The 11,617-nt window shown below is 40.3% G+C and overlaps 2 non-coding genes across 2 annotated transcripts; both read right to left on the bottom strand.

The window, feature by feature from the left end:
- Nucleotides 1–327: 327 nt before the first annotated feature.
- LOC148165573 (5.8S ribosomal RNA) lies at nucleotides 328–484 on the bottom strand. Its single transcript, XR_015771354.1, has one exon. It is a non-coding gene; the product is annotated as a 5.8S ribosomal RNA (ribosomal RNA).
- A 1,622-nt stretch (nucleotides 485–2,106) lies between these two features.
- Nucleotides 2,107–4,027, bottom strand: LOC148165572 (small subunit ribosomal RNA). The gene has a single exon (XR_015771355.1). It is a non-coding gene; the product is annotated as a small subunit ribosomal RNA (ribosomal RNA).
- Nucleotides 4,028–11,617: the final 7,590 nt, after the last annotated feature.

Raw genomic sequence — 11,617 nt, 5'->3', positions numbered from 1 at the left:
ACGAGAAACGCACACAAACACACGATTCTACGACACACCACGCAAGAACATGTGCCGACGTAAACACTTTCGTATTTATGATTCGCAAGGTGGACGTCCGACGGACTTTGTAAAAAAAAATACAAAGCATACCCGTCCCGTCCTTTTTGACGAAAAAACACGCTCGAGTAAACGTCTCGGCACACGTTCGAGGCGTGCGTCGTTATATCGTGACGTAAGTGACGATCACGTACATTAATGAGTACCTATTCGACGCGTCGCAACACATCCAACACGCTCCGACGTTTTCGTCCGAAAACGAAAACCGAGCAGTCTTTGAAATTGACACGACCCTCAGCCAGGAGTGGTCCGGGAACATTATATCCGAGGACCGCAATGTGCGTTCGAAATGTCGATGTTCATGTGTCCTGCAGTTCACAAGTTGACGCGCAATTAGCTGCGTTCTTCATCGACCCACGAGCCAAGTGATCCACCGTTCAGGGTAATCTTTTTAAAATTTAAACGCTCGTTCCACAAGAACCCCGATCATGCCGATCGTCCAGCTGTCTATACACGTCTTGCAAAAATTTTTGCGTACGTGCGTACATCCGAAACGAAAATGATCTTCGTGGTTCCGAAACGTGCCACGTCTAAAATTTCGGTGTTGTGGTATGGATATTTATGATTCTCGCTCTTAATTGTCTTTCGTCCGTACTTTCTCGTCTGAAAGGGAACGCGATCGTCGGTCTCAGTTTTACGCGTACGAAAAAATTAAAAAAAATATTAACCCAAACACAAATTTGTATCCGCGCACCGAAAAAGAAGCACTTTTCTTTTTCACGCGGTCTCCGCTTTTACACGCAAAGTACGAGCATGTATGTGTGAAGATGGGACATGTTCGATACGATTTTAATTAGGAATTTGCCAATTTCCTTTTTCTCAGCAATAATTTTAATAAATAATGCTGCTTTCTCTCATAAACTACATTTTCGGTAGTTTTCCTTTATTGTGTCTTTCATTTAGTGTGCGTGTGTGTGTGTCAAGCACTTTAAAAAGTGTGACGAAGAGACGGTTTTTGATCGATCGGAATGAACACATCATTACATCATCGTACTCGTTATGAAAAAGCGAATTAGTATCCGCCGTAAGCGAAAAGAGATTTTCGCGGGCGGTCTTTGTGTTCGTGTTTCAATTTTCTTTCTATATTTTTTCGTCGCCAAACCGAAGACAGATCGTGAATTTTGACGAAAAAATTTATAGACGTGCCAGACTGAGCGTCTAACATAAAATCCTCAAGTTTACCGTTCTATATCGTGACTTAATGACGATTGACGGTGTATATAATTTTGAAATGGTGCAGTCGTACGCTCCGTAAAGAGAATTTTACCGTTTCTAACGAAATCACTTTACCACATCTACCAAAAACATTAAAAAAGCAAGGTGTGATGTGTGTGCGATCGCTCGTTTAACGGCGCTTTCAAAAAACTCTTTGAAGCGTCTAACGACGAACATCATTCACGCGAATCGTAGAATCGGGAGCGTTTCTCGCCGGTCCCGTAGCCGGGCGTAAATCATTTAAAACCCACGGTGTCGTAACCTAATTCGACACCTGCGATTTTCTTCTTTCTCGACTACTCTGCTACATCCTCTCCGTGTGTCCGAAAAAAGAGGACTTCTAACGTCTTTCGACTTTCGCGGTGGAGTTCACAACTTTCCGCGATCCGGTCGAAAAACCGAAAGCGTCCCTCCTTCTTTCCATCATTGGAAAAGATCGAGAGATAGTACAAAAAAAATCAAAAAATCTAGGTACCCGAAGAAACAGCCGTATGCCCGAGCGAATTCGGTTTTTCTCGTTCAAAAAAGGTGAAAAACTCGATCGCAAGGACCGGCGCTGCGGGCCAGCGTAACGCTATTGTTTTTCCGAATATGTACGATTCGTAGTTCAAAACGTCGTACACACGGTGTTTCAAAAAGAAACAAGCAACGGCACGACAAAAGATCGTGCCGTCGACTCCATGTCATCGACGACGGTGTTGTAAAAACATAAAGTGTACATCGACACGATCAAATGAAAATGCATAATAATAAATTATACATATGTCAAAATTCGTGTGTACGAGGACACGTTAATGATCCTTCCGCAGGTTCACCTACGGAAACCTTGTTACGACTTTTACTTCCTCTAAATGATCAAGTTTGGTCATCTTCCCAGCGACATCGACGACGTCGAAACGCCATCGCGTACCGGTCCGAAGACCTCACTAAATCATTCAATCGGTAGTAGCGACGGGCGGTGTGTACAAAGGGCAGGGACGTAATCAACGCGAGCTTATGACTCACGCTTACTGGGAATTCCTCGTTCATGGGGAACAATTGCAAGCCCCAATCCCTAGCACGAAGGAGGTTCAGCGGGTTACCCGGACCGCTCGGTCAGGGAGGACACGCTGATTCCTTCAGTGTAGCGCGCGTGCGGCCCAGAACATCTAAGGGCATCACAGACCTGTTATTGCTCAATCTCGTGCGGCTAGAAGCCGCCTGTCCCTCTAAGAAGAATTGTTTGTACGCCGACAGTAAAAACCGCGCACGACCACCGGGCGAACCCAGGATCGACGGGCCTTTGGGATGTCGAAATACGCCTATTTAGCAGGCTAGAGTCTCGTTCGTTATCGGAATTAACCAGACAAATCGCTCCACCAACTAAGAACGGCCATGCACCACCACCCACCGAATCAAGAAAGAGCTCTCAATCTGTCAATCCTTCCGGTGTCCGGGCCTGGTGAGGTTTCCCGTGTTGAGTCAAATTAAGCCGCAGGCTCCACTCCTGGTGGTGCCCTTCCGTCAATTCCTTTAAGTTTCAGCTTTGCAACCATACTTCCCCCGGAACCCAAAAGCTTTGGTTTCCCGGAAGCTGCCCGCCGAGTCATCGGAAGAACGTCGGCGGATCGCTAGCTGGCATCGTTTATGGTTAGAACTAGGGCGGTATCTGATCGCCTTCGAACCTCTAACTTTCGTTCTTGATCAATGAAAGCGTTTTTGGCAAATGCTTTCGCTTCTGTCCGTCTTGCGACGATCCAAGAATTTCACCTCTAACGTCGCAATACGAATGCCCCCATCCGTTCCTATTAATCATTACCTCGGGGTTCCGAAAACCAACAAAATAGAACCGAGGTCCTATTCCATTATTCCATGCACACAGTATTCAGGCGAAGTTTTAGCCTGCTTTAAGCACTCTAATTTGTTCAAAGTAAACGTGCCGGCCCACCTCGACACTCAATGAAGAGCACCGCGGCGGGATTGAGTTGGGCCGCCCTCTCGAGCTAAGCCCACCGGCAGGACGTCCCGCGGCACGCCAGTTGACACCGCGAACGATGAACCGGCGGCGCGGGACACAGATTCGACTACGAGCTTTTTAACCGCAACAACTTTAATATACGCTATTGGAGCTGGAATTACCGCGGCTGCTGGCACCAGACTTGCCCTCCAATTGATCCTCGTTAAAGGGTTTAGAGTGTACTCATTCCGATTACGGGGCCTCGGATGAGTCCCGTATCGTTATTTTTCGTCACTACCTCCCCGTGCCGGGAGTGGGTAATTTGCGCGCCTGCTGCCTTCCTTGGATGTGGTAGCCGTTTCTCAGGCTCCCTCTCCGGAATCGAACCCTGATTCCCCGTTACCCGTTACAACCATGGTAGGCGCAGAACCTACCATCGACAGTTGATAAGGCAGACATTTGAAAGATGCGTCGCCGGTGCGAGACCGTGCGATCAGCGTAAAGTTATTCAGAGTCACCAAGTTGTACGATGACGGAGACCGCCACCGATTGGTTTTGATCTAATAAAAGCGCTCCTTCCGTTTCCGGTTGGAGCTCTGTTTGCATGTATTAGCTCTAGAATTACCACAGTTATCCAAGTAAATGTGGGTACGATCTAAGGAACCATAACTGATTTAATGAGCCTTTCGCGGTTTCACCTTAATTTGGCTTGTACTGAGACATGCATGGCTTAATCTTTGAGACAAGCATATGACTACTGGCAGGATCAACCAGGGAACTGCGTTCTTGTTTTAAAATAAGAGAGTTTTAGTCTTTCTTTCCTTCTAGTCATATAAGCTACAATAATCGTAGAATTTCGGAAAGACACCTGCTGCTCTTATAAAAAACTGAACACTTTCCTATTATTGTTTTGAAGAAAGTGTGCGTGTCTGCGAAACGAAAACCTCGTAAGAAGAGACGTAACGCCACGCGATCTTTCTGGATGGAAAATTTTTCGACATTTTTCTCACATCATCCTTGATTGAATCTCCTGCAACAATTTTATTCTTATTCATCCGTTCTAAGTTGTCGTCGTCGTCGAAATAAATAATTTGTACACACTTCGGGGTACACGTTTGTCAAAATTCATGAAATGCAACGTAACATTTTTACTTTAATAAATTTTTACAGTGCATTCAGATCGACTAAACGAACAACGACGGATGAATTGATTTATGGATTTTTATTTGTTGCGACTCATCGGAGGAGAGAGTGAAGAAAAAATAATCCAATATCATGGTTACGGAATAATTTTCTATGACTTTTTCATCCTTGTTTGAATCTTGCAACAATTAATTTTATTCATCCGTTCTAAGTTGTCGTCGTCGTCGAAATAAATAATTTGTACACATTTCGGTACACGTTTGTCAAAATTCATGAAATGCAACGTAACATTTTACTTTAATAAATTTTTACAGTGCATTCAGATCGACTAAACGAACAACGACGGATGGATTACTTATTTTTGTTGCGACTCATCGGACGAAAAGTAGAAACATAATCCTCCATTGTAATATAGTTTTTACGGAAAATTTTTCTTTTATTTTATATCCTTGATTGAATGCTGCATTTTATCCGTCTTTTTTTCGTCAAAAACAGAGATCAATGCGATTCATCGGACGAAGAAATAATTTCCCAGTTCAAAATTTAGAGATTTTTGGGCACATCGACTTGAAATTTTATCGTAAAGAAAAAATATCGTCGTCGACAAGCAAAAGTTCAAACATTCTCCATACTCTTCGCTAGATTGAAAGCGACGGTTTATTGTGAGATTTCTCTTTAGAAATATTCACACGTTACGAGTTTATGAAATTTTATTTATTTCAAAATTCTCGCTCGGACTTTAGTGAGTTGACGCATTTGTTAATTTTTGGTCGTTCTGACACGAACACATAAAATCTTTGATTGCATTTGGACCGCTAACATAGAAACGCTCGCCGCATCCGCAATCTCGCTGTGCATGGTCAATGGCAAGATTTGTCATCCCTCAAACGATGGTGGGTCCACAGGGTACACATTCCGGCCATCGTCCCAACTACGGGTAAGTCGCGGTGTACGAGAGGTAACAAGATAATCGGACGCACATAAAATCACATTTCGATCGTACGCTTTTGTCCGCTGCTACATACCACCACTACTATCCCTATATATGCCAGCGCGGCAGCGTTCAGCTCTGAATCACTCGATGCGCGAAACGGTCGAAATCCCATAGCGCGCCGGCCGCTCGCTATGGGCGAGGGGTCGGGTAAATCGGTCTGATCGCTCGGTGCAAAAGTCCGTTTGGGTACTTAGAGACGGAATTTTAAAATTCTGATTTCGCAGATCAATTTCAAGGGTCATTAGGACTCGAATGCCGTTAACGGTGTTTTGAAAAAAATATTTTTTACGTTTTTACGGCATTTCGACCGAACACCTCAGTTCCGACTTCGGACTTAGAATAATTTTCATCAAAATTTCGAACGCCTCAGTTTCCAGAGGGTTTTAGATCCCGTTTAGTTAGGGGTTTGAAATTATCACAGCCACCCTTGTTTGGTGTTAGTTCGACCGTAACTTTTGTTCGTTTGCATTTAATTTCGATTTTTCTCGGACTTTTGGTCAATGTAAATTTATCAACCGCTACACTTCCGACTTCGGACTTAGACGAATGAGCGCCGAACGCTACAGTTTCGACTTCGGACTTAGAAAAATTTCGCTCGACCGCCACAGTTTCGAATTGGACTTAGAAAAATTTCGGTCGAACGCCTCAGTTTCGAATCGGACTTAGAAAAATTTTGGTCGACCGCTACAGTTTCGACTTCGGACTTAGAAAAATTTCGTTCGAACGCTACAGTTTCGACTTCGGACTTAGAAAAATTTCGCTCGACCGCCACAGTTCCAACATGAGACTTAGAAAAATTTTCATCAAAAATTCGATCACCTCAGTTTCGACTACGGACTTAGAAAAATTTCGGTCAACCGCCACAGTTCCTACTTCGGTCTTAGAAAAATTTTGATGAAAATTTTGAACGCCTCAGTTTCCAGAGGGTTTTAGATCCCGTTTAATTAGAAGCTTGAAATTATAAAATCTACCTTCTATCGATGTTAGTTCGACCCAAACATTTGTTCGTTTGCATTTAATTTCGATTTTTCTCGTACTTTTGGTCAATGTAAATTTGTCAACCGCTACACTTCCGACTTCGGACTTAGACGAATGAGCGCCGAACGCTACAGTTTCGACTTCGGACTTAGAAAAATTTCGTTCGAACGCTACAGTTTCGACTTCGGACTTGGAAAAATTTCGCTCGACCGCCACAGTTCCAACATGAGACTTAGAAAAATTTTTATCAAAAATTCGAACACCTCAGTTTCGACTACGGACTTAGAAAAATTTCGCTCGACCGCCACAGTTCCTATTTCGGACTTAGAAAAATTTTCATCAAAATTTCGAACGCCTCAGTTTCCAGAGGGTTTTAGATCCCGTTTAATTAGGAGCTTGAAATTATAAAATCTACCTTCTATCGATGCTAGTTCGACCCAAACATTTGTTCGTTTGGATTTAATTTCGATTTTTCTCGGACTTTTGGTCAATGTAAATTTGTCAACCGCTACACTTCCGAGTTCGGACTTAGACGAATGAGCGCCGAACGCTACAGTTTCGACTTCGGACTTAGAAAAATTTTGTTCGAACGCTACAGTTTCGAATCGGACTTAGAAAAATTTTGGTCGACCGCTACAGTTTCGACTTCGGACTTAGAAAAATTTTGTTCGAACGCTACAGTTTCGACTTCGGACTTGGAAAAATTTCGATCGAACGCCACAGTTCCGACTTTTTTTCGAAACTGTAGCGTTCAGTCAAATTGCCGTAAAAACGTAAAAAACTTTTTTTACAAAACATGGTCGACAGCATTCGAGTCCTAATAATCCTTGAAATTGATCTGCGAAATCAGAATTTTAAAATTCCGTCTCTAAGTACCCAAACGGACTTTTGCACCGAGCGATCAGACCGTTTTACTCTACCCCTCGCCCATAGCGAGCGGCCGGCGCACTATGGGATTTCGATCGTTTCACGCATCGAGCGATTCAGAGCTGATCGCTGCCGCGGCGGCATATATAGGGAGTACTGATGGTAAGTGGCAGCGATGACGGACAAGTACGCACGATGAATGGATTGACATGAAATCAAATGTGCGCGTCCGTACGATCTGTTACCTCTCGTACATCGCGACCCCGTTTAATGATATTATGCTAAATTAAAAATAAAAATACATCGATGAAATAAAAAGTGGTAAATCTCTAGAAAGACAATATACCGCTGTGAATAAAAATTTCTCGATGAATAGCGAAATGTGAATTAGTCCGCCTGTAACGTGCATTTTGCGAACGAATTAGCTAATTCACCGCTAGTTAAAAAACGTGACCACCCAGTGCTCTTATCCAAAGTCGTCTGCAAATGAGATGAAATTAATAATCTTGACTCTAATGCAGACGACAAATTGAATTGAATAATTTACTTGAATAATGTGACGGATCTATAAAATAAAACACAAAGCCCGAAACACCAAGCAGTAAAAATCTCGATTATTGTTCCGCCCGTTGAAAAACAAAAGATCCGTCACATGGTAAGCAGAACTGGTGAAAATTGTGAAAGACTTGTTTCTCCTCCGATAACAAGCTTGAATTAAATATGATCAAGTGAATGATATTGGAAACCAAAGAACGAAACTGAGGAGAAGCAAATGTTCAGTAATATATTATGAATAATTATAATATTAATATAAATAATAATATTATATTAAAAATGGGAATTGTATGTGGTTGATGGAAAAAGTTTTTTTTTCTGTTGACCGCTACAGTTCCCAATTTGGACTTAAAAAAAAAAAAAAAAAAAAAAAAAAAAAAAAAAAAAAAAATGTGTATACGGAAGGTAAAAAGCAAAAAATAAAATATTTTATTATTTTTTTTACGGGTCCCTACCGCTACAGTTCCCACTGAATGTGTCCTTTTCGCGCTAAGTCCATGCAGTCGCTACAGTTCCGAAACTGGACTTGTAAAAATTTCGACATTTTTGAACGCATCAGTTCCGAACGAGGTTTCAAAACTGTAGCGTTCGGTGTAAACGCATCAGTTCCGAATGAGTTTTCGCAACTGTGGCGTTTCATTTTTGTGCTTTCATGGTTGCATAAACAATCGCCAGTGTGAACGCTTCAGTTCCGAATGAGTTTTCGAAACTGTAGCGTTTCATATTTCTGCTTTCATGGTTGCATAAGCAATCGCCAGTGTGAACGCTTCAGTTCCGAATAGATTTTCGAAACTGTAGCGTTCAATGTGAACGCTTCAGTTCCGACTTTGGACTTAGAATAATTTTCATCAAAATTCGAACGCCACAGTTTCGAAAGGGTTTTAGATCCCGTTTAGTTAGGGACTTAAAATTATGACATCCACTTTCGATTAATGTTAGTTCGGTCCGAACTTTTGTTCATTTCCATTTAATTTCAATTTTTCTCGGACTTTTGGTCTTTGTTAATTTTGTCCTTTCGAAACTGTAACGTTCAAAGTGAACGCCTCAGTTCCGAATAGATTCTCGAAACTGTAGCGTTCAATGTGAACGCTTCAGTTCCGAATAGATTCTCGAAACTGTAGCGTTCAATGTGAACGCTTCAGTTCCGAATAGATTCTCGAAACTGTAGCGTTCAATATGAACGCTTCAGTTCCGAATAGATTCTCGAAACTGTAGCGTTCAATGTGAACGCTTCAGTTCCGACTTTGGACTTGGAATAATTTTCATCAAAATTCGAACGCCACAGTTTCGAAAGGGTTTTAGATCCCGTTTAGTTAGGGACTTAAAATTATGACATCCACTTTCGATTAATGTTAGTTCGGTCCGAACTTTTGTTCGTTTTCATTTAATTTCGATTTTTCTCGGACATTTAGACTATGCGAATTTTAGATTTTTCAAGCTGTAGCGTTTGGCGAGAACGCCGCAGTTACGGACAGGTTTTGTGTCAGACTTTCAATAATCTGAAAAAACTCCGAAAAAAGAAAATAATTAGTGTTTTCATGGTTGCATAACAATTTAAAATTCATGCACAAAAATAATCCATCTATATTTCCGTTATTCAAGAATGCAAAGGAAAGACGAAAGTTCGGCAACAATTAGTTTCCGCGGTTGCATAACCATTCAAACGTTATGCTTAAACACAATCCATTTACGATATATAATAAAAATAAAGCTTTATTATCAACTTTGAAGTCCATTCTATTGCTGATCTTTAGACCTATAGATTAGGTCAAGATGTCAAATGTCAAAAAACAACTACAGGTTCCTGTATTTGTAGCAATGCTGGCGCCATCTGTAGAACAGTTACCTAAACTTGAAAGTCAAAAAAATTACAGCTTTCTGTAACTATTAATGTTGGTATCGCCACCTGTTAGTCGAAAACATAATTTAGTGGCGCCATCTATATGACAGGTCTGGAACTTCAGAAATGTCAAAAATTACAAGATTCTGGGTTAATTTACGTATTTTTCTTGAATTTTAAGCATAATTTGACCTGACCTGACCCTAAAATGGCGCCATCTATGTGTCAGGTCTGGAACTTCAGAAATGTCAAAAATTACTGTTTTTTCCTTTATTTTACATATTGTTTTTGAATTTTGGCGCCTATTTTAACTCAAAAATGGCGCCATCTATATGACAGGTCTGGAACTTCATAAATGTCAAAAATTACAAGATTCTGGGTTAATTTACGTATTTTTCTTGAATTTTAAGCATAATTTGACCTGACCTGACCCTAAAATGGCGTCATCTATGTGTCAGGTTTGGAACTTCAGAAATGTCAAAAATTACTGTTTTTTCCTTTATTTTACATATTGTTTTTGAATTTTGGCACCTATTTTAACTCAAAAATGGCGCCATCTATATGACAGGTCTGGAACTTCAGAAATGTCAAAAATTACAAGATTCTGGGTTAATTTACGTATTTTTCTTGAATTTTAAGCATAATTTGACCTGACCTGACCCTAAAATGGCGTCATCTATGTGTCAGGTTTGGAACTTCAGAAATGTCAAAAATTACTGTTTTTTCCTTTATTTTACATATTGTTTTTGAATTTTGGCGCCTATTTTAACTCAAAAATGGCGCCATCTATATGACAGGTCTGGAACTTCAGAAATGTCAAAAATTACAAGATTCTGGGTTAATTTACGTATTTTTCTTGAATTTTAAGCATAATTTGACCTGACCTGACCCTAAAATGGCGTCATCTATGTGTCAGGTCTGGAACTTCAGAAATGTCAAAAATTACTGGTTTTTACTTTATTTACATATTTTTTTGAAATTTGGCGCCCATTTTGACCCTAAAGTGGCGCCATCTATGTGTCAGGTCTGGAACTTCAGAAATGTCAAAAATTACTGTTTTTTCCTTTATTTTACATATTGTTTTTGAATTTTGGCGCCTATTTTAACTCAAAAATGGCGCCATCTATATGACAGGTCTGGAACTTCATAAATGTCAAAAATTACAAGATTCTGGGTTAATTTACGTATTTTTCTTGAATTTTAAGCATAATTTGACCTGACCTGACCCTAAAATGGCGTCATCTATGTGTCAGGTTTGGAACTTCAGAAATGTCAAAAATTACTGTTTTTTCCTTTATTTTACATATTGTTTTTGAATTTTGGCACCTATTTTAACTCAAAAATGGCGCCATCTATATGACAGGTCTGGAACTTCAGAAATGTCAAAAATTACAAGATTCTGGGTTAATTTACGTATTTTTCTTGAATTTTAAGCATAATTTGACCTGACCTGACCCTAAAATGGCGTCATCTATGTGTCAGGTTTGGAACTTCAGAAATGTCAAAAATTACTGTTTTTTCCTTTATTTTACATATTGTTTTTGAATTTTGGCGCCTATTTTAACTCAAAAATGGCGCCATCTATATGACAGGTCTGGAACTTCAGAAATGTCAAAAATTACAAGATTCTGGGTTAATTTACGTATTTTTCTTGAATTTTAAGCATAATTTGACCTGACCTGACCCTAAAATGGCGTCATCTATGTGTCAGGTCTGGAACTTCAGAAATGTCAAAAATTACTGGTTTTTACTTTATTTACATATTTTTTTGAAATTTGGCGCCCATTTTGACCCTAAAGTGGCGCCATCTATGTGTCAGGTCTGGAACTTCAGAAATGTCAAAAATTACTGTTTTTTCCTTTATTTTACATATTGTTTTTGAATTTTGGCGCCTATTTTGACTCAAAAATGGCGCCATCTATATGACAGGTCTGGAACTTCAGAAATGTCAAAAATTACAAGATTCTGGGTTAATTTACGTATTTTTCTT

This window comes from Gnatocerus cornutus, unplaced genomic scaffold (assembly GCF_029298725.1).
Source record: "Gnatocerus cornutus isolate USDA-ARS CGAHR unplaced genomic scaffold, icGnaCorn1.1 ctg00000278.1, whole genome shotgun sequence".
NCBI lineage: Eukaryota > Metazoa > Arthropoda > Insecta > Coleoptera > Tenebrionidae > Gnatocerus > Gnatocerus cornutus.
Note: the sequence above shows the minus strand (reverse complement) of the source record. Positions and strands in the feature narration are given on the sequence as shown.